Consider the following 19,394-nt stretch of genomic DNA (forward strand, 5'->3'; position numbering starts at 1 on the left):
CAGCTTAAAAGGTTTGTGAAAGGTTAAGAAGGACTGAAACCTGAGGCATGACTGTCCAGGCGTATTTCAGTTCTCAAGTGAAAGTAAAAAAGATACTGGCTATCTGTATCACCTGGGATACTAAACATGCACTGCATAGGTTAATTCTAGTGAAAAATTAGCTTTCAGTGGGGAGGGCTGTATGGGAGTTAGAACCATGGGGGGGCTGAGGGATAACGATGTTATTGCTTGGAGGTCCTATACAAACCCTCATCTTTGCCCATTGGTTTTATTCACAGGTAAAGTAGAAATAGTACAGGAACCTGGTGCAGGGGATAATGAGGCCGTGGGCCTTGGCGATGGTTTTGGGCTTGATGCCTTGAAGGGCTTCTTTATTTATAGGGTATTGATTCATTTTGGGGAGAGGTTTCGAGGGATCTGTCTGGATTTTGATGGTACTGTGGATTCTACCAATATCAGTTGAAGATGTGCCCATAAAAACAACGGTAGCAGTTCCAATAGGGACTAGTCATCATTGTCTCCAGACTCAGCTCTGGTGCCTTCAGAGAGGGAGCAAATAAAAGGTGCTTAAAGGTCATATAATTCAGCAGTTTAGCTGTTTTTGATTACTATAGTCAAGCTCTGGAATTATTTCCCCATCTGGGAGGAAGAAAGTCCAGGTGATACTTTTTCCTTTTACGAAATCTTGGCGCAATATACAAATGGGAGCAAGGAACTCAGGAGGAAAGGGTGTGCATCTCTCAGAGACAGGAGCCTGTTGAGGTTTATTAGATACCCTGTTGGCATTGTTTTAGCACTCTGAGGCAGGGGCTGCTTTACAGCAGCAGGCTTGGGTACTGAGAGCATAGCTCCATTGTCCCAGGATCTGGAGAGAGAGTTTTCCAAGTCACTTAGGAGAAATGATTGGGAAGAGCTTTGATAACTTCTCAGAGTCCCGTCACAGGGAATTTGGAGCACACTGGAAAGACTGACAAGTGGCCTGGGAGCACCCGGAGCACTTATATTTGTAACGATCTTTTTTTCCAGTGACTGGGCTCTTTGCAATAATCGCAGAAACTAGAAGGTTTTTGGTTTCGTTTAGGGGCCTTCATTTGCCAGACTTGACCATTGAGAATTTTACGGTCTTCCTTGTAGGTGAGTAGGTAGTAAGTGTGCTGATTTGTCAGATCTGGGGTGGACATAGTTTCCCATTCCATTGTGGTCCTTTTAACTAAAGGAGAAAGATCCTGGTTGATAAACACAGGGTTAAGTGCTACCCTGGATTCAACATAAAGATCAGGACTTTTAGAAGAGTTTGTGCACGTGTGTGGGGGAGGGGCGGAGGGAGATAATCTTTAGCAGGCTCCACGTCCAGTGCAGGGACCAGTGCGGGGCTCGATCTCACAACCCTGAGATCATGACCTGAGCCTAAATCAGGAGTCAGATGCTGGGGCTCCTGGGTGGCTCAGTCGGTTAAGTGGCTGCCTTTGGCTCAGGTCATGATCCCAGGGTTGTAAGATGGAGCCCCACGGCAGGCTTCCTGCTCAGTGGGGAGTCTGCTTCTCCCTCTCCCTCTGCCCCTCCCCAATTCATTCTCTCAAATAAATCTTAAAAAAAAAAAAAAGTCAGATGCCCTACTGACTGAGTCAACCAGGCGCCCCAAGACCAGGTATTTTTTTAAAAGAGAATTTGGAATTGACTAATGGTAATGAACAGGTTCATCAGATTTTTGTGTGCAAGCCTCAGTTTTGTTTCAATCAACAGGATTAGGAAAGTTGCTGTGTTTGCCTAGTGGAGATTTCCAGTGAGAGTTCTAGCATTTTGCTAAAATATAGGGGTTTGTTTCTCTAGATCCTTCTCAGGAGGTTCTCTTCCGGTAGTTTTATCCATTGTCTGGCCTGGCCCTCATGAAGCATGTGGACTGGTGTAAAGCTGGGAAACCAGGTTGGTAAGGTTGAATGACTGTCAAACTCTTCAGCAAACCTCTCAGGGCCCTCAGTCATTTTAGGAAATACTTTAGCTATGGCTTGCAATTCACCTTTAGTCTGGGGAACATAAGAAATTTGGATCCTCAGAAGGCTTAACTTTAAAGGTGTTTTTTTTTTTTTTAAGATTTTATTTATTATTTATTTGACAGAGCACAAGCAGGGGGAGTGGCAAGCAGAGGGAGAGGGAGAAGCAGGCTCCCCACTGAGCAGGGAGCCTGATGTGGGGCTCAATCCCAGAACCCTGGGATCATGACCTGAGCTGAAGGCAGATGCTTAACCAACTGAGCCACCCAGATGCCACTAAAGGGGCAGATTTTAATAGCTTCAGGAGAAGTGGGAGTGGGGAGTCAGAGCAAAAGGATGTTCTGCAGATTAAATGGAAGAAAATGGTGCCAGAGGGGGAGCCTGAGCACAGAGAGGCTTCCACATGTCTGGAGACAGAAAATGCAAGAGGGTAAAAGAGGTCTCAGAAGCCATTTTGATTTTTTTCAGTTGTTTGCTTCAAGTTCATTTAGGAGTATTTTATTAAGAGGAAAACTTAGAATCCTGATATTTTCTGGAAGCCCAAAGGTACTAATTAAAATAGGCTTCTTATTTTATTTTTTTGTAAGCCATGTTTAGTTTAATTTTGAGAGAAACATTTTTGGGGAGAACAAGTTCCCCATAATGCCCATTGAGGTTCTAAAAAAAAAATTACTTTAGATTAAGTCCATCCACTTAGAAATGCATATGAGGAGGGCCCATTGTTTTTTATTTTTATTTTTTAGATTTTATTTGTCAGAGCACAAGCAGGGGGAGTGGCAGGCAGAGGGAGAAGCAGGCTCCCCACTTAGCAAGGAGCCTATCAGGACTCTGGGATCATGACCTGAGCCGAAGGCAGACTCTTAACTGACTGAGCCACCCAGGTGCCCCTATTTTTTATTCCTTTTTTTTTTTTTTTTTAAGATTTTTATTTATTTGACAGCATGGGAGTGCACAGCAGGGGGAGGGGCAGAGGGAGAAGCAGACTCCCCGCTGAGCAGGGAGCCCCACATGGGGCTGGATCCCAGGATCCCGGGATCATGACCTGAGCCGAAGGCAGATGCCCAACTGACCGAGCCACTCAGGCGCCCCTATTTTTTATTCTTTATACTCATTTTTGTCATGAGAGTGGTTTCTCATTCATTCATAATACCAAAAACTTAATTCATTTTTTTCCAGTGTCCTCTTCCCAAAGTCCACTAGGATCACATCTATAGTCAGAGAGAGTGATATATAATGATTTCTAGCTTTAAGAGTGACAACAAAATAGAAAAGACTGGGGGGTGTAACAGTAACAGTGCACTCAAAAGGATTTCTTTTTTTTTTTTTTTTTTTAGATTTTTTATTTATTTGTGAGAGAGACAATGAGAGACAGAGAGCATGAGAGGGAGGAGGGTCAGAGGGAGAAGCAGACTCCCTGCTGAGCAGGGAGCCTGATGTGGGACTCAATCCCGGGACTCCAGGATCGTGACCTGAGCCGAAGGCAGTCGCTTAACCAACTGAGCCACCCAGGCGCCCCTCAAAAGGATTTCTTAACTGGATTTTGTTTGTGTTAGATGAATGCTGTTCAAGGAAGCAAGATTTTTGGTTTGGTTTGGTTTGAGTTTTTTTTTTTTTTGTATCGGATACCCTAAGGAAGTGAGATTAATTCTGTCTTGGGCAGTTACAGTAGTTTTTATCTAGAAGGCAGAAGGAATGGCTTGATGCTAAACCTAATTTGTAAGAAGCACCATTTACATTAGAAGAGGGGAATGTTGATCATTTTTAGTCTTTGGAATGTTCTCCCTTATTTATAGAGACATGGTTGCAGAAAGCATTTCTCTTGATCAATCGTGGTCAGAGAGTAGTTTTGTCTGATGATGTGATACTCTTCTCTTCAGTGTATGTCTAGGCCTTGTAGGCAGTGCAAAGTTCAGTTCTTAGTCCTTTGGAACAATTTTGCTTTTCTAGTTTTCTAGTTACTGAAATAATTTCATGCAGTGCATTGGATGCTTTGCATAAAGTACCTTACCTAAAATGCATGTATTACTAATCACGCATTTCTTAGCAAACTATATGACTTTTGTTACCTCTTCTATGAGTCAAATGAGGCTTATAAGTTTAGGTAAATTGCCAAAGAACACAAACAAAGCAAAAGACAAAGTCAGGATCTCTTTTCCAATAAAGCCTTTCTTGTTCAGGTACTACGGTCCTGGGACTAATTTTTCAAGATTCCTCATACGCTAGACAGTATGGACTGAAAAATAGCCAATTTAGCACAAATACTCAAAGCACTCTAGGATGTGGATATATAGGCATGAAAGAAGTTTTGGGTCTTTTTTTAAAGATTTATTTATTTTAGAGAGCGCGAGCGCGCACGTGAGTGAGCCAGGGGAGGGGCAGAGGGAGAGAAACAGACTCCCTGCTGAGCGGGGAGCCCAACGTGGGGCTCAGTCTCATGACCCTGTAGTCATGACCTGAGCTGAAATGAAGAGTCAGAGGTTCAACCAACTGAGCCACCCAGGCACCTAAGAAAGAAGTTCTTGTATTGGTGCTTATGTTTTTGTGAGATAAGTGAGCTGGTTCAATGAGAAAGCTTTGCTTTCTAGGTAGAAAATTAAAGGCATTGAAGGAATAGAAATGCTAGGTAAGATAGGGAAGCTGGGAGGTGCGATGTATATCTTGTCTTTGGAGGTAGGGGCCTTAGTGGGTGGGAATATCCTTGATCATTTTCTTTCCACTAATACAAATTAAACTGTATGAGGAACTGCTTCTGTGTGAATGGAAACAGTGGGCAGCAATACCTAAAGTCCTGCATCCTGGGATTAACAACAGTGGTTCCCCAGAAAGATTAAGGTATAGACATGGTTCTTCTTGGTGTGTGTGTCTGTGTGTATTCTATCTACTTGGGAGAAATTGCTGATTGTATGACTGGTAAGAAGATATAATAGATGAGCTTGGAGCATCTTATAAAATTGGAAAGTGCTTAAATAAACCACAATTGAGATGATACGTCAAAGGGACACAAGAGCCAACTGAGAGAGATCCCAAATGTCAGAGCTGCAACAATTCGAGCAAAAAAAGTGTGTTGCTTTATATAACAAAGTACAACATAAATATATGTGAGCACGATGGTTCTTGTGATGAGTGGATAAATGCAGGAAATAAATCAATATGCAGATGCCATGATTTACTGCCTCAGGATACAGAAATGCTTTCTGGTGTTCTTTTTCAGTATGTTTGTTTTACCGTTTAACACTTGACCCTTTAATCCATATAGAATTTATTTAGATATAGTAGATAGCAGAGTTAGAGATTAGCACAATTTATCATATATTTTATTAGATCCTTGTATCTGTTTGTAGACCTTCAAGGGATCATCTGAGTAGCTCACAGCTTTGCAACATTGACACTGCTGACCTTTTCTATCAGACAATGTTCTTTGCCAAAGGGAACACGTGTTGTGTGTTAGAGGATCCCTAGACATCTGCGGCAGCACAACCACCTCCCCAAGTCATGACAACCAAAGGTGTCTCCAGGGATTGCCACATATCCCCGAGTGGCACAACCCCCTCCTTGCCCCATGACAAACAACGGGTCCGTTCCTGTGGTGGCAACAGACCATTAAATGATCGTTTCTCATTATTTTTGTACTTGGCGCATCTGGGGAAACTTGAACTTCGTTCTTTATTTGCACTGATTTCCTGACTACCCTTTGGACTTACTTGCAGAGATATCATTTAGAATTATTTCATTATGGGGCAGAAAATAAGATCCTCAGGCAAATTTGACTGGAATTAAATTCTTTAAGTTTTGTGGCTATATGTAGGGAGATGTGTATCATTGAATTCAGGAGTCTTCCACGCACCAAAGTTGACTTGGAGGTGATGCGTCTGTCTCTTCCTCAGGAACCACTAGACTTTTCTCCACATAGATCCTGCACATGGTGTAGACTGTGACCTTCAAATTTTATATATATTTTGCAAGATGCGATTTTAGCCTAATAATCTATGTTATGTGTGTGGTAGGTATTTACACAATGTTCAGCCGAAACCAAGAGTGGGTCACTTAACCGACTGCGCCACCCAGGTGCCCCTTTACTGTAGATTTGAATAAGGCTAGAGGGGAAGAATAAAGATGTTTCTGAGTCACACAGAGGAGCCCACCCTAGGCAATGAACCATTTGTCCCAATTTCCCAATCAGAGGTGAAGTGTGTTCAGTGGCAAAGCTTGGTCTGAGTCTGGCAGCCTGGTGCTGAATCTGAGCCACCCCTACTGATGGCCTTTGTAATGTGAGACAGGTCACCTCACCCTATACCTCAGTTTCTTCTCTCATCAAATGGGATCATATTAATACTTCCTTACTAAGAAGTCTGTGAAGATGAAGAACAATGAGCCGATCTACCTATGGTGCTGAGTGGAGTGCCTTACACTTAGTAAGCCTCCCTAATGTGTCTATTATTAGTGTGAGCATTCCTGTTACTACTCTCATCGTCATTGTCCTCATCGTCTCTATAAAGACTTAGGATTAGGAAGCAAAACCTCTCTCAATGGTGTGTATGACATTTTACACTACAGATGAATTGATGTCCCTGGACATGTAAGAGTGCACCTGGCCTGTGAAACTCTGGGAGGTAATGCCTTTAATAACATTCTGTGATGACTATTTTGATTTCTTGTTTGGGTGGTACTTTCCCATACTTTGAAACATTCACTAATTTGTGCCTTCCCCATCAGAACAATTTGGTTGATTCTTCCTCCTACTGCCACCTAAAACACCATGTTAATATTTCAATCAGATCATGAAGAAACAATTTTAAAAAATGCAAACCAAGGGGGCATCTGCTTGGCTCAGTTCACTAGAGTATGCAACTCTTGATCCCGAAGTCATGAGCTCAAGCCCCATGTTGGGTAAAGAGCCTACTCATTAAAAAAAAAAAAAAAAAATCCAAACGCATATCTTTTTTTTTTTAAGATTGATTTATTTTAGAGAGGGGTGCCTGGGTGGCTCAGTTGGTTAAGTGTCTGACTTTGGCTCAGGTCATGATCCCAGGGTCCTGGATCAAGCCCTGTGTCAGGATCCCTGCTCCCTGCTTGGTGGGGAGTCTGTTTCTCCCTCTCCCTCTGCCACTCCCTCTGCTTACGTTCTCTCTGTCTCTCTCTGTCAAATAAATAAAATATTGTTTAAAAAGAGCGCGGGTGGGGGTAGCCTGGAGGGGCAGAAGGAGAGGGGGAGAGAATCCTCAAGCCAACTCCCCTTTGAGCGCAGAGCCTGACCCAGGGCTTGATCCCAGGACCCTGAGATCATGACCTGAGCTGAAATCAAGTTGGCTACATACCAACTGAGCCACGCACCCCAAAACACAAACCTGTATCTTGATGTCCTTCCATTTAAAGATAGTTCATGCTTTCCACCACAAGAGGGATCGGTTGCTACCTTGTCTTTCATTCAGAGCTGAGAGCAACTTCTTGAACCTTGGTTAACTCATTGCATTCGGGGCATAGTTCAACGTCATGGGAAAAATATCTCCATATGTACAAAGAACACCCTGAGTACTGTAAGTGGAGCTCTTTGTTTGGCTTAGGAGACCATTTTGTAGACTGGGTCTTGAGTTTTCATAGGCTTTCCTCAGTGCAGGTGGATGCACCAACACTCGAGTACATTATGGCCCTCATGTTGCCATGATTAGAGGTCAACAACAACCACCTGCTCTTACCAAACACAACCTCAAGATAACATGTCTAGTATGCCAATCACAGTGATAAAAGGATAAAAGGGCCTTTGAGAGCACCGTGATGTGACCTCAGGACAGGACCAGACTGTCCCTGTTGTTACCTGAGCAGAACAATTCATTATATATATTTTTTGTTTTTAAGTAGGCTCCACACCAAGCCTGGAGCCCAATACGTGGCTTGAACTCACGACCCTGAGATCAAGACCTGAGCCGAATTCAAGAGTCAGATGCTTAACCAACTAAGCCACCCAGGCACTCTAAGAAGAATAATTCATGGCTATTTGTGCAGGAAGCACATCAGCATTTTCTGTCCAGATGGGGTCACTACTGGAACTGTACAATTCCCATGGGTGCCAATGAAAGTAGGGCAGGGAAATGCAGAGGTGAAATGTAGCTTTTTCAGCACCATCTTCCTGATGCTCAATGGTAATGAGAGAGGGGAGCCAGACTTACGCATCTTCTCTGGTGAATGCACATTCTTAATGTTTTATATGAGGTGGAGATGAGTTAGGAGATAAAACCAAAAAACACAAAAAACAAAAACCAGAGGTGTTCCTGACTTTAGGAAAAGTGATTTCCTGGAAACCAGCTCCCAAACTATTGTTTTCTAGATAGATCTGAAAGGGACGATGAAAAGCATACTGAAATGGAAGTATCTTCTCCATCTCCTGATTCTTGAGGCTGAATAAGAACTTTTCTTCTGTTGTCTGGGTGACTGGCTGATGACGTTACTGCCTGCAGTGTCCCCTTTGTGGGAGGAACACTGGCTGAAAACTGGCCTGCCTTGTCTCTCTTCATTGAGATCAGTTATGGTTCTTTACCTCTGCCCCTCGGTTGCCACCTGATAGACGGCTTCAGGGTTGCTTTTAATCCCTGGGCATGGTGGAAATACTGCTACAGTCTAGGAGGATTTAGGTGGCTCGGTTTGACTCAGATGATCTTAACGTGACCACTTTAGAGAATTGAGAGGTAGTGCTCTCTCACAGAGTGATTCCATCATTGTCAGAATGAAGGCTACTCCCTAGTATCCCAGACTCACCCATCAGCGGGATTGTTATTTTGATGAAACCCAGTTTTCTGGGAAGTCTCATTATAGATGGGATTACTGGTGTAATCACAAGAAAGGAATGGATCATGACCATGCAGAATGATTGGATCACCGGTGAGAAAGAGTCCCTGCTTATATTTGCACATGGTATCTGCGTTTTCATGTCAGAAACATTTTCTAGGGGCACCTGGGTGGCTCAGTCGGTTAAGTGTCTGCCTTTGGCTTGGGTCATGATCCTGGGTCCTGGGATTGAGCCCCACGTGGGGCTCCCTGCTCAGTGGGGAGTCGCTTCGCCGTCTACCCCTCCCTCTGCTTGTACACTCACTCTTAAAAATAAATCTTTTTTTTTTTTTTTAAAGATTTTATTTATTCATTTATTTGAGAGAGTGAGAGAGCACATGAGAGGGGGGAAGGTCAGAGGGAGAAGCAGACTCCCTGCCGAGCAGGGAGCCCGATGCAGGACTCGATCCCGGGACTCCAGGATCATGACCTGAGCCGAAGGCAGTTGCTTAACCAACTGAGCCACCCAGGTGCCCCTAAATACCTCTTCTTAAGTTCTGGTTTGTTTTGGTTCCAGTGTTGTTTTCTGACTTTGAAGTTCTGGAAGGATGCCCACCTTTTGCATCCCTGGTACTGTGCTTGTGAGCTTTTTGGGCAAAATCATGACAGAGTCCAGTTGTCAAGAATCAAAGATCAAAATGGAGCTGTCTCCCGGATGCACAACAAAGCTAATTGCTGAGACAATAGGTTTGCGGCAAGGAAAAATTACTTGATTTGCAGCCAAAGGAAGAGACGTGAAGAAAAGCCTCTAGTTCACCTCCCTGAAGAGGGAGAAAACAAGTTTTTTTGTGTGTGTATGTTTAATAATCAGGGGTGTGATAATATACATTTCGATGAAAAGGGTGGGGAAATTTAAGATTATGCATGAGGAAAGATGGAGCATGCGCATTGAACTAATATAGGTAATACTCTGCACGTTAAGGTGGAGACAACACCAGGAAGAGGCTGAATTCTGCTCCTGAGGTCAAGAAGTTGTCTTAGGACGAGGAGGAGGCGCTTTGGCCATGCTCTGAGAGCCGGTATAAACTGGATGGGGTCTTAGGCTGGGTTAGTTGGTAAAGGAATGTAGGACCTTGCCTATTCCTAGGCCGGAACTATATTAGTTTACCTTGAGCCCTACTTTTGCAGAGATAGCTGGTGGATTTTACTGAGGTCTGAAGAGACACAACAGCTGATAAGGGCTAAAAGTCTCCAAGACAAGCTTTAAATTTCCTGCTAGTTTCAACCTCATGAACGCTATGGTGCAGGGTTTCAGAGCTAGCCTAATTATTGCGCCTAGAGAAGTGACTTTTAAGTGTGTTTGCAAAGAAGCGTCAGACTTCTAGGAGTGTCCTGGCAGCCCTAAGTTACAACGCACGTGTTCCTGCACAGGACGCCTTCTGGCCAGGTTAAGCTCAGGTACCGAACCCCCGCCCTGCTGTCACTCAGGCGTGAGGGGGCGAGGCCTTGTGAACTGTCCAATCAGGGGCGTCGGCTGGTCGGTGGGTGGGGTGTTGCTGCGCAACCGCGGCGCGGGTCCCTGCTCTTTCCAGCTTCTCTGGGTATCCCAGGTCACCTGCTTTTAGGGGCCACATTGCCCTGGTCTTGTTTCTGTTGCGCTTTGGTGTGTATGTTCGCAGGACTTGGAGGCCATTGGGTAGCGCAGGAAATGTACAAATGGTGAGTGCGCCCGTGGTGTCTGGTGACGGGGTAGAACGTGTCACTAGCCGCAGGAGCGATCCCGCGGTGGTCGGACTGATCTCCCTGGTGTCTTCTCCGGAGTCTGCGGACCCGAGGCCCCGGTGGCGCCGCTCGGACCTGAATCCCTTACGTCGCGTGGCGTGCCTGAGGGGACCTCGTTCCTGCGCACCCCCACTTCGGCCCCGGATCCTCAGGGCAGCTCTGCGCCCGCAGCCGCGTCTCCTCCGATTGAGCGGTGACCGCGGGGAGGGTCGTCAGGGGACCGTCCTGACTCGTTCTCGTTTGTGCATGGGAGGCGCTGTGGTCTGTGGGGTCCCCAAGCTCTCCTTTGTCCCCACCGGGGGCCTGTTTCCTCCTGAAAGTTCCAGATGTTTGGGAAGCAAGGTCTGAAATCCACAACCCTGTTTTGCTAGCCGAGCCCTCCTTAGGGCTGGGAGGAAATGCCTGGACTTCAATTACCTCCCGCCTGCCGAATTGCCAGACTACCATCTTTCATTCACAGCATCATTACCAACTGTTTGTTCTCCGTGGTGCAGTTCTAACAGTCCCAGTATTTTAATTGTTCATCATTTCCCCACAGTGAATGGATGGCTCATCTTATTTTATTTTATTTTAAAGGTTTTATTTATTTGTTTGACAGAGAGAGACACAGCGAGAGAGGGAACACAAGCAGGGGGAGTGGGAGAGGGAGTAGCAGGCTCCCGGCTGAGCAGGGAGCCCGATGTGGGGCTCGATCCTGAGACTCCGGGATCATGACCCGAGCAGAAGGCAGACGCTTAGCGACTGAGTCACCCAGGTGCCCCTGGATAGCTCATTTTAAATGGTTTATTTTTTGTTTGTGGATATTTACATCCGAAGAAAGCAAAGAATAACTACTTGGAACTACGTTTGTGAAATTCTTGTGCTTTTCCTCCCGGGATCTTTACTGAGTGCAGGCGCCTGGGTGGTTCAATGGGTTAAGCAGCCGACTCTTCGTTTCGGCTCAGGTAGTGATCTCAGGGTTGTGAGCTGGAGCGCCCCCACCAGCTCCGGGCTCAGTGGGGAGTGGCTTCAGGAATCTCTCCCTCTGCCCCTCCCCCTGCACACGCGCGCGCTCTCTCTCTCTCTCTCTCTCTCTCTAATAAACCTTTAAAAAAATAAAAATTATTTTTTAAAAGATTTTATTTATTTGTCAGAGAGAGAACAGGAGTGGGGACAGCGGCAGGCTGAGGGAGAAGCAGGCTCCCTGCCGAGCAAGGAACCCAGTGCGGGGCTGGGCTCCATCCTAGGACCCTGGGATCATGACGTTAGCCAAAGGCAGACGCTTAACCAACTGATCCACCCAAGGGTCCCCAAAAATTAAAAAAAAATTAAAAAATTAAAAAAATGATTAAAATATCATTTTAATCATTTATTTTTTAGTTGTTTTTTTTTTTTTAAATAGGCCTTATTTGGGGCGCCTGGGTGGCTCAGGTGGTTTAGTGTCTGCCTTTGGCTCAGGTCATGATCCCAGGGTCCTGGAATCGAGCCTCACATGGGGCTCCTTGCTGGGCAAGAAGCCTGCTTCTCCCTCTCCCTCTGCTTACTGCTCCCCCTGCTTGTGTTCCCTCTGTTACTATCTCCCTCTCTCTGTCAAATAAAGTCTTTTAAAAATAGGCCTTATTTGTTTATTTTATGTAAGTTCTACACCCAGTGTGGGGCTTGAACTCAGAGCCCCAAGATGAAGAGAGGCATGCTCTCCAGGCTGAACCAGCCAGGTGCCTCTGCTTGTATTAAAAATTCTTTTCTTTTTTTTAAGATTTTATTTATTTATTTGAGAGAGAGAGAGTGAGAGAGAGCATGAGAGCTCTGTGGGTCATATTGAGCTATCAGAGTGCCTTACAATTTTCTGCCCTCCTTATATAAACACCAGGTTTGAGTAATTTTGCTGGATTGTTCAATGAGTTTGTGTCACTTAAAATATCAGTGGTGGTCCAAAGCACCTCCAGGGGGAAGCAGAGGCCTGAGGTCAGTGTTTCTAAGAGGAGGCTTCCCCTTGAGCTTGAAAAGGGAAGTAGTTGAAGGCCTACTTGGTCTTGGGGAGCCTCCTTCTGCTGGAGTCCTCCCTGCTCATACCCAGCATGGAAGGAGCTCTTTATGCTGAGGGAAGTTACAGAAGCCAGCAAATCTGGGGATGCACATGTGAAGGTGGGTGTGTTCAGGCGAAGGGGCCATGGCAACCTTTATGAGGCTGTAACTGTTGTTCCTTTGGGCCTTTTCTAGACATAAATTGGAGTTCTTCATAATGTAGGTGCACCTCAGTGTAAATTGTTTGCATTGAGAAAGTCTGTGAAAGTCAAGTTCTGTGTTCTGGATTAGGGTCAGTGACTGGGGAGGTTATTTGGGGCAGAACCTTGAACTGAATCCTGCTGAGAGTTTCCTCACCTGGGAGAATGGAAGCCTGAGGAAGGGAGCGGTTCCCTTATGCCCCGGGGAGGGGACGGTGTGTGGGGCTCCCAGGGTTCATTCCCGTGGCTGCTCAGGTGCCCCTACGCTCCCTCACCAGGGACTGACCCACTCCAGGGCTGCTGTCCCCACTGGGAGAGTCTAGAATGTGGAACCTTCTGAATGTGGCTTTTCTTCCTGGGGGAAGCACGCTGCTCATCTGTGCTGAGTCCACTGTTTCTTTCCTTTGGATTCCTTTATTGATTGAATAGTGCAGCCCTTTGGCTCTGGCTTCCCTCAGCACTTGGGCTGCTAAACTGTAAGTTGACCGAGAGAGATGGTGTGGGCAAAGGTAGAAATTTGTGGAACCAAATAGAATTTATGTGAGATGTGAGATGCATTCATTTAAGTTCTCAGGTCATTTTTATTTTTGGATCAGCTTTTGTTTGTATGTGTCCCTAGAGAACACTGACATTCAACAGGCTAAAACAATTGAATTCCTATTTTTTAAAATTTTATTTTACTTGAGAGAGAGAGTGCGTGCGCTCACACACACACACACACACACACACACACAAAAGTGGGGGCAGGGACAGAGGGAGAGGGAGAAGCAGACTTCCCGCTGAGTGAGGAGCCCCTTGGCGGGGCTCAGTCCCAGGACCCTGAGATCATGACCTGAGACAAAGTCAGATGCTCAACTTACTGAGCCACTCAGGGGCCCCTGAATTCCTATTTTAATTGATGTGAGGAAAACTACTGAAAACTTATGTAAATCTTTGGAAATCCAATGCTTAGGAGCTAAACTCAAACCCCTAAAGGATTAGAATATGCTACTTATTCCTGAAAATAGAAAATATCCCGAGTAGTGATTTAGGGGAAGGACAAAATACAATGCCCTGTGTGGTGTTAGAAAGAGACTTGAGGGGGCACCTGGGTGGCTCAGTCGTTAAGCGTCTGCCTTCGGCTCAGGTCATGATCCCAGGGTCCTGGGATCGAGCCCCGCATTGGGCTCCCTGCTCGGCGGGAAGCCTGCTTCTCCCTCTCCCATTCACCCTGCTTGTGTTCCCTCTCTCGCTGTGTCTCTCTCTGTCAAATAAATAAATAAAATCTAAAAAAAAGAAAAAAAGAAAAAAGAAAGAGACTTGAGGACTGCGGGGGGAGAAAGAGACTTGAGAATTTTCCTTTTGTATGATTTACACTTTTGTATCTGTTAGTGTTATAAGGAATTAAATCTTAGAATGGCTTTTTAAAGAAGATTTTATTTATTTATTAGAGAGAGAGGGGAGGGGGGCGCAGAGGGAGAGAGAGAATCTGGAGCCGACTTAGCACTGAGCGTGGAGTCCGTCATGCAGCTGGATCCTGGGGCTCGATCCCATGATCGCAGGATCTTGACCTGAGCTGAAATCAAGAGTTGGACACTTAACTGACTGAGCCACTCAGGCGCCGCTTAGAATAGCTTTTTGTGTATAAAAGTTAAAAATAAAGAATATAAATATGCCTTTATTTTAAATAAATCTGTAAGATAAGAAGTCTAACTTAAGACTTAGTGCTCATAAATCCTGGACCCCTCCAGCACTGTTAACCTAGCCATCCCAAATAATAGTTTTGATCATTTTTTGAGCCTCCTGTTAGGGTTCCTTTTTTTTTTTTTAATTTAATCTCAATGAATTAATATATAGTGTGTTATTAGTTTCAGAGGTAGAGTTCAGTGGTTCATCAGTTGTATATAACACCCAGTGCTCATTACATCCTGTGCCCTCCTTAATGCCCATCACCCAGTTACCCCCTCCCCCCAATCACCTCCCCTCCAGCAGCCCTCAGTTTGTTTCCAACGATTAAGAGTCTCCTTTGGAAAAAAGGAAAAAAAAAAGTCTCTTATGGTTTGTCTCCCTCTCTGATTTCATCTTGTTTTATTTTTCCCTCCCTTCTCCTATGCTCCTCTGTTTTATTTCTTAAATTCCACATGAGTGAAATCATATGATAATTGTCTTTCTCTAATTGACTTATTTTGCTTAGCATAATACCCTCTAGTTCCATCCATGTCATGCAAATGGCAAGATTTCATATTTTCTTTTTTTTTTTAAAGATTTTATTTATTTATTTGAGAGAGAGAGAGCATGAGAGGGGGGAGGGTCAGGGAGAAGCAGACTCCCTGCCGAGCAGGAAGCCCGATGCGGGACTCGATCCTGTGACTCCAGGATCATGACCTGAGCCGAAGGTAGTCGCTTAACCAACTGAGCCACCCAGGCGCCCAAGATTTCATATTTTCTGAGTAATATTCCATTGTATATCTATACCACATCTTTTTTTTTTTTTTTTTTTTTAGATTTTATTTTATTTATTTGAGAGAGAGAGCACAAGAAGGGGGTATGGTCAGAGGGAGAAGCAGACTCCCTGCTGAGCATGGAGCCCCATGCGGGACTTGATCCAGGGACTCTGGGATCATGACCTGAGCCAAAGGCATTTGCTTAACCAACTGAGCCACCCAGGCGCCCTATACCACATCTTCTTTATCCATTCATCTGTTGATAGACATCTGGGCTCTTTCCATAGTTTGGCTACTGTGGACATTGGTGCTATAAACATTGGGGTGCAGGTGCCCCTTCAGATCACTACATTTGTATCTTTGGGGTAAATACCTAGTGGTGCAATTGCTGGGTCGTAGGGTAGCTCTATTTTTAATGTCTTGAGGAACCTCCATACTATTTTCCAGAGTGGCTGTACCAGCTTACATTCCCACCGACAGTGTAGAAGGGTTCCCCTTTCTCTGCATCCTCGCCAACATTTGTCGTTTCCTGACTTGTTAATTTTAGCCATTTTGACTGGTGTGAAGTGGTTTCTCGTTGTGGTTTTGATTTGTATTTCCCTGATGCCGAGTGATGTTGAGCATTTTTTCATGTGTCTGTTGGCCATTTGGAGAAATGTCTGTTCATGTTTTCTGCGCATTTCTTGATTGGATTATTTGTTCTTCAGGAGGGTTTCTTAATATTAAAACAAGCAATTGAAAAAAAATAATAAAACAAGCCATTGCAAGTGCATATTTTCTTTGCTATGTTTGTTCTTGCAGTAAGTCTTGAGGCTCCACATTTTTGGATGTTTGAGTGCTGAGAGCTTAAGCCTCATCCTGCCCTCTGCCCCTTGTGTTCCCTGCTGGATGCACTAAAGAAAAAGCCTGGGTAGTCTCTCCTCTAGAGCTGGTGGGAGATTCCAACCAGAAAAGCCCCTGCCTGTGTTTAGAATTCTTGCCCTTTCTCCACTCCCCAACCCCACTGAAAACCCAGGCCAGGGGCCGCGTGGGTGGCTCAGTTGGTTGAGCATCTGCCTTTGGCTCAGGTCATGATCCCAGGGCCCCGGCTCATGGGGAGCCTGCTTCTCCCTCTGCCCCCTCCCCCTGATTGTGCTCTCCCTTTCTCTGACAAAAAAAAAAAAAAAAAGACTTACAGGATACTGGAGGCCTGACTATTGTCAAACTAAGGTTGTTTTTCCCTCTAGTAAGGCATTAACATTAGGACAGTTGGGAGCTTCCTGGAGGAATGTTATAATCTGCCTACCTCAAGCATTTGTCAATGGGTTGCAGGTTATAAGGACATTTAATTTTATCTACGTTTCCTTATGCCTTTGTTTCCCACATCAAAATGAGTGAATTGAAGATCTAATTGGCTTTATTAAATGATTAATGACTGGCAGCATCCCAGCTAGCAAGTAGAGGGGAGTTCTGCTGAGTAAAATGAAAGTTGTTAAAGGCAAAGAAAGGAATTAATTAGCAAGGAATGCATTGTTTAGACAAGGCCACCTTCCTAAGGGGAGGAGAAGGGGGTGTATCAATGAACTTCCTAGTACTGCCCAGGAAATTCCATGTTGACTGATTAAAAGGTTATATGGGGGGTGGGGGTTGAAACTGCATGTAAGTTGGGTGTTAAGTTTTAATTTATTGACTTGGGGCCTTAACCTATGTAATTACATCAGGGGCCTGTGGTTTCTTTTTAGCTGTGTTTGTGATAGGGCTTAAGATCAGATGAGGGAAACAAAGGCAAAAGAAAAATTATTATATTTCCTCACTGGGTGGCTCAGTCGTTAAGCGACTGCCTTCGGCTCAGGTCCTGATCCCAGGGTCCTGGGATCGAGCCCCGCATCGGGCTCCCTGCTCTGCGGGAAGCCTGCTTCTCCCTCTCCCACTCCCCCTGCTTGTGTTCCCTCTCTCACTGTGTCTCTCTGTCAAATAAATAAATAAAATCTTAAAAAAAAAAAAAAAATTTCCTTTGGAAGGTGCCTGGGTGGCTCAGTCGGGTAAGTGTCTGCCTTCAGCTCAGGTCATGATCCCAGGGTCCTGGAATCAATCCCACATCGGGCTCCCTGCTCAGCAGATAGTCTGCTCCTCCCTCTCCCTCTGCCCCTTCCCTGGCTTGTGCTCTCTCTCCCTCATTCTCTCTCTCTCAAATAAATAAATATAAAATCTTAAAAAAGAAATTCCTTTGGAAACTTCATCTCTACCCCCCAAGATACGTGCTGGCAATCAACCCCCAAGCATATGACCCATGATTGATATATGTATCTGAAGGGTCTCATGACTAAGGGTTTATTAGACAGTAATAAATGATCTTTTCCTAACAATAGCTAGCCCCCCTTGATATAGTTTTGGAATGTAGGTGAGGTTTGGTGGGGTGAGGTCCGAAGGCCAAGAAAGAATTCTTGAGAAGTCTTTGGTGCAAAATGGTGGTTTTATTTAAAGCATGGGGACAGGACCCTTGGGCAGAGCTGCTGACCCGGGGTTGTGAGGGGGTGGCTGATTATATACTTGGGAGTTGGGGGTAGGGGAAAAGGGAGGTTTTCCAAAGAACTTTCATATGCTAAAGAGGACCTACAAGACACTGGAGGCCTTGCCACTGTCAGGTTAAGGTTGTTTTTCCCTCTAGTAAGGCATTAACATTAGGACAGTTGGGAGTTTCCTGGAGGAATGTCACACATATCCCACCCAGGAGGTGGGGGGAGGAGGGGGGTGGAGCAGGGGTGGGGTGTCAGCCTGTGCTTTGTCCTCAGCTAGCCTTCTGCTCCCTTATCACCCTCAACTCAAGGTCCTGGAAACCTTGCTTCCAAAATTCCTTGGAGGCTTACGCTATCCCTAACCCCCTCCCAACTTGAAAGTACGTAACGTGCCACTCCTCAACACCCCAGTGCGGCTCTTTCTGTCCACCGGGCCTGTCCCCTTTTTTTGCACCAAAGACGTCTCAAGGATTCTTTCTTGGCTGTGGGCTCTGGACCCCAACATCTTTCCCACATCAAGATCCACTCTCTTAGTATCTCAAATCATGATGTTGTGGTCTTTATTTTATTTTATTTTTTTAAAGATTTCACTCATTTATTTGACAGAGAGAGACACAGCGAGAGAGGGAACACAAGCAGGAGGAGTGGGAGAGGGAGAAGCAGGCTTCCCGCAGAGCAGGGAGCCCGATGCGGGGCTCGATCCCAGGACCCTGGGATCACGACCTGAGCCGAAGGCAGACGCTTAACGACTGAGCCACCCAGGCGCCCCATGATGTTGTGGTCTTTAAATATAGACAATCTTATTAGTCACTTATATCTCAATTAAGGGGGGGAATTTCCAGGTGCTCCCCACATATACATGATGATTTATTATTTTTCTTCTATCAGTGAAAATGGGAATATCCCTAAGAATTCAATTGCTTCAGGGATATTATAGTCGTTTACATTTCAAAGTTCTCTAGGGACAGGTAAAAGCTGATCTAAAGTAAATTTCCTCCCACTGTAAAATGTGCATTTATTATTTTTTTAAATACTGTTTTGTTTTTTTTTTTAAGATTTTATTTATTTATTTGACAGAGAGAGAGACAGCGAGAGAGGGAACACAAGCAGGGGGCGTGGGAGAGGGAGAAGCAGGCTTCCCGCAGAGCAGGGAGCCCGATGCGGGGCTCGATCCCAGGACCCTGGGACCATGACCTGAGCCGAAGGCAGACGCTTAAGGACTGAGCCACCCAGGCGCCCCTAAAATGTGCATTTAATGAAACCTGCTCATTGGGGCATCAGGCTGGCTCAGTGGGTAGAGCATGCGACTCGATCTCGCAGTTGTGAGTTCAAGCCCCACGTTGGGCCCACGTGGAGCCTACTTAAATAAAGTAAACCTGATCATTTAATGAACACATCCCACGATTGTGGTTAGACTTACAGTATGGGAATGTGGTGCTGTTGGAGTCACTGCCAATTCAGAAAAAGTTCTGTTTAAATGCAAATGTGGGGGCGCCTGGGTGGCTCAGATGGTTAAGTGTCTGCCTTCGGCTCGGGTCATGATCTCAGGGTCCTGGGATCGAGCCCCGCGTATGGCTCCCTGCTCAGCGTCAAGCCTGCTTCTCTCTCTCTCCCTCTGCTACTCCCCCCTGCTTGTGCTCTCTCACTCTCTCTGTTGAATAAATAAATAAAACCTTAAAAAAAAATAATGAATGCAAATGTGCCAGGTGGCCACAGCTTCCCCCCACCCAAGCTGATTGG

Source organism: Halichoerus grypus, chromosome 1 (genome assembly GCF_964656455.1).
Source record: "Halichoerus grypus chromosome 1, mHalGry1.hap1.1, whole genome shotgun sequence".
Classification (NCBI taxonomy): domain Eukaryota; kingdom Metazoa; phylum Chordata; class Mammalia; order Carnivora; family Phocidae; genus Halichoerus; species Halichoerus grypus.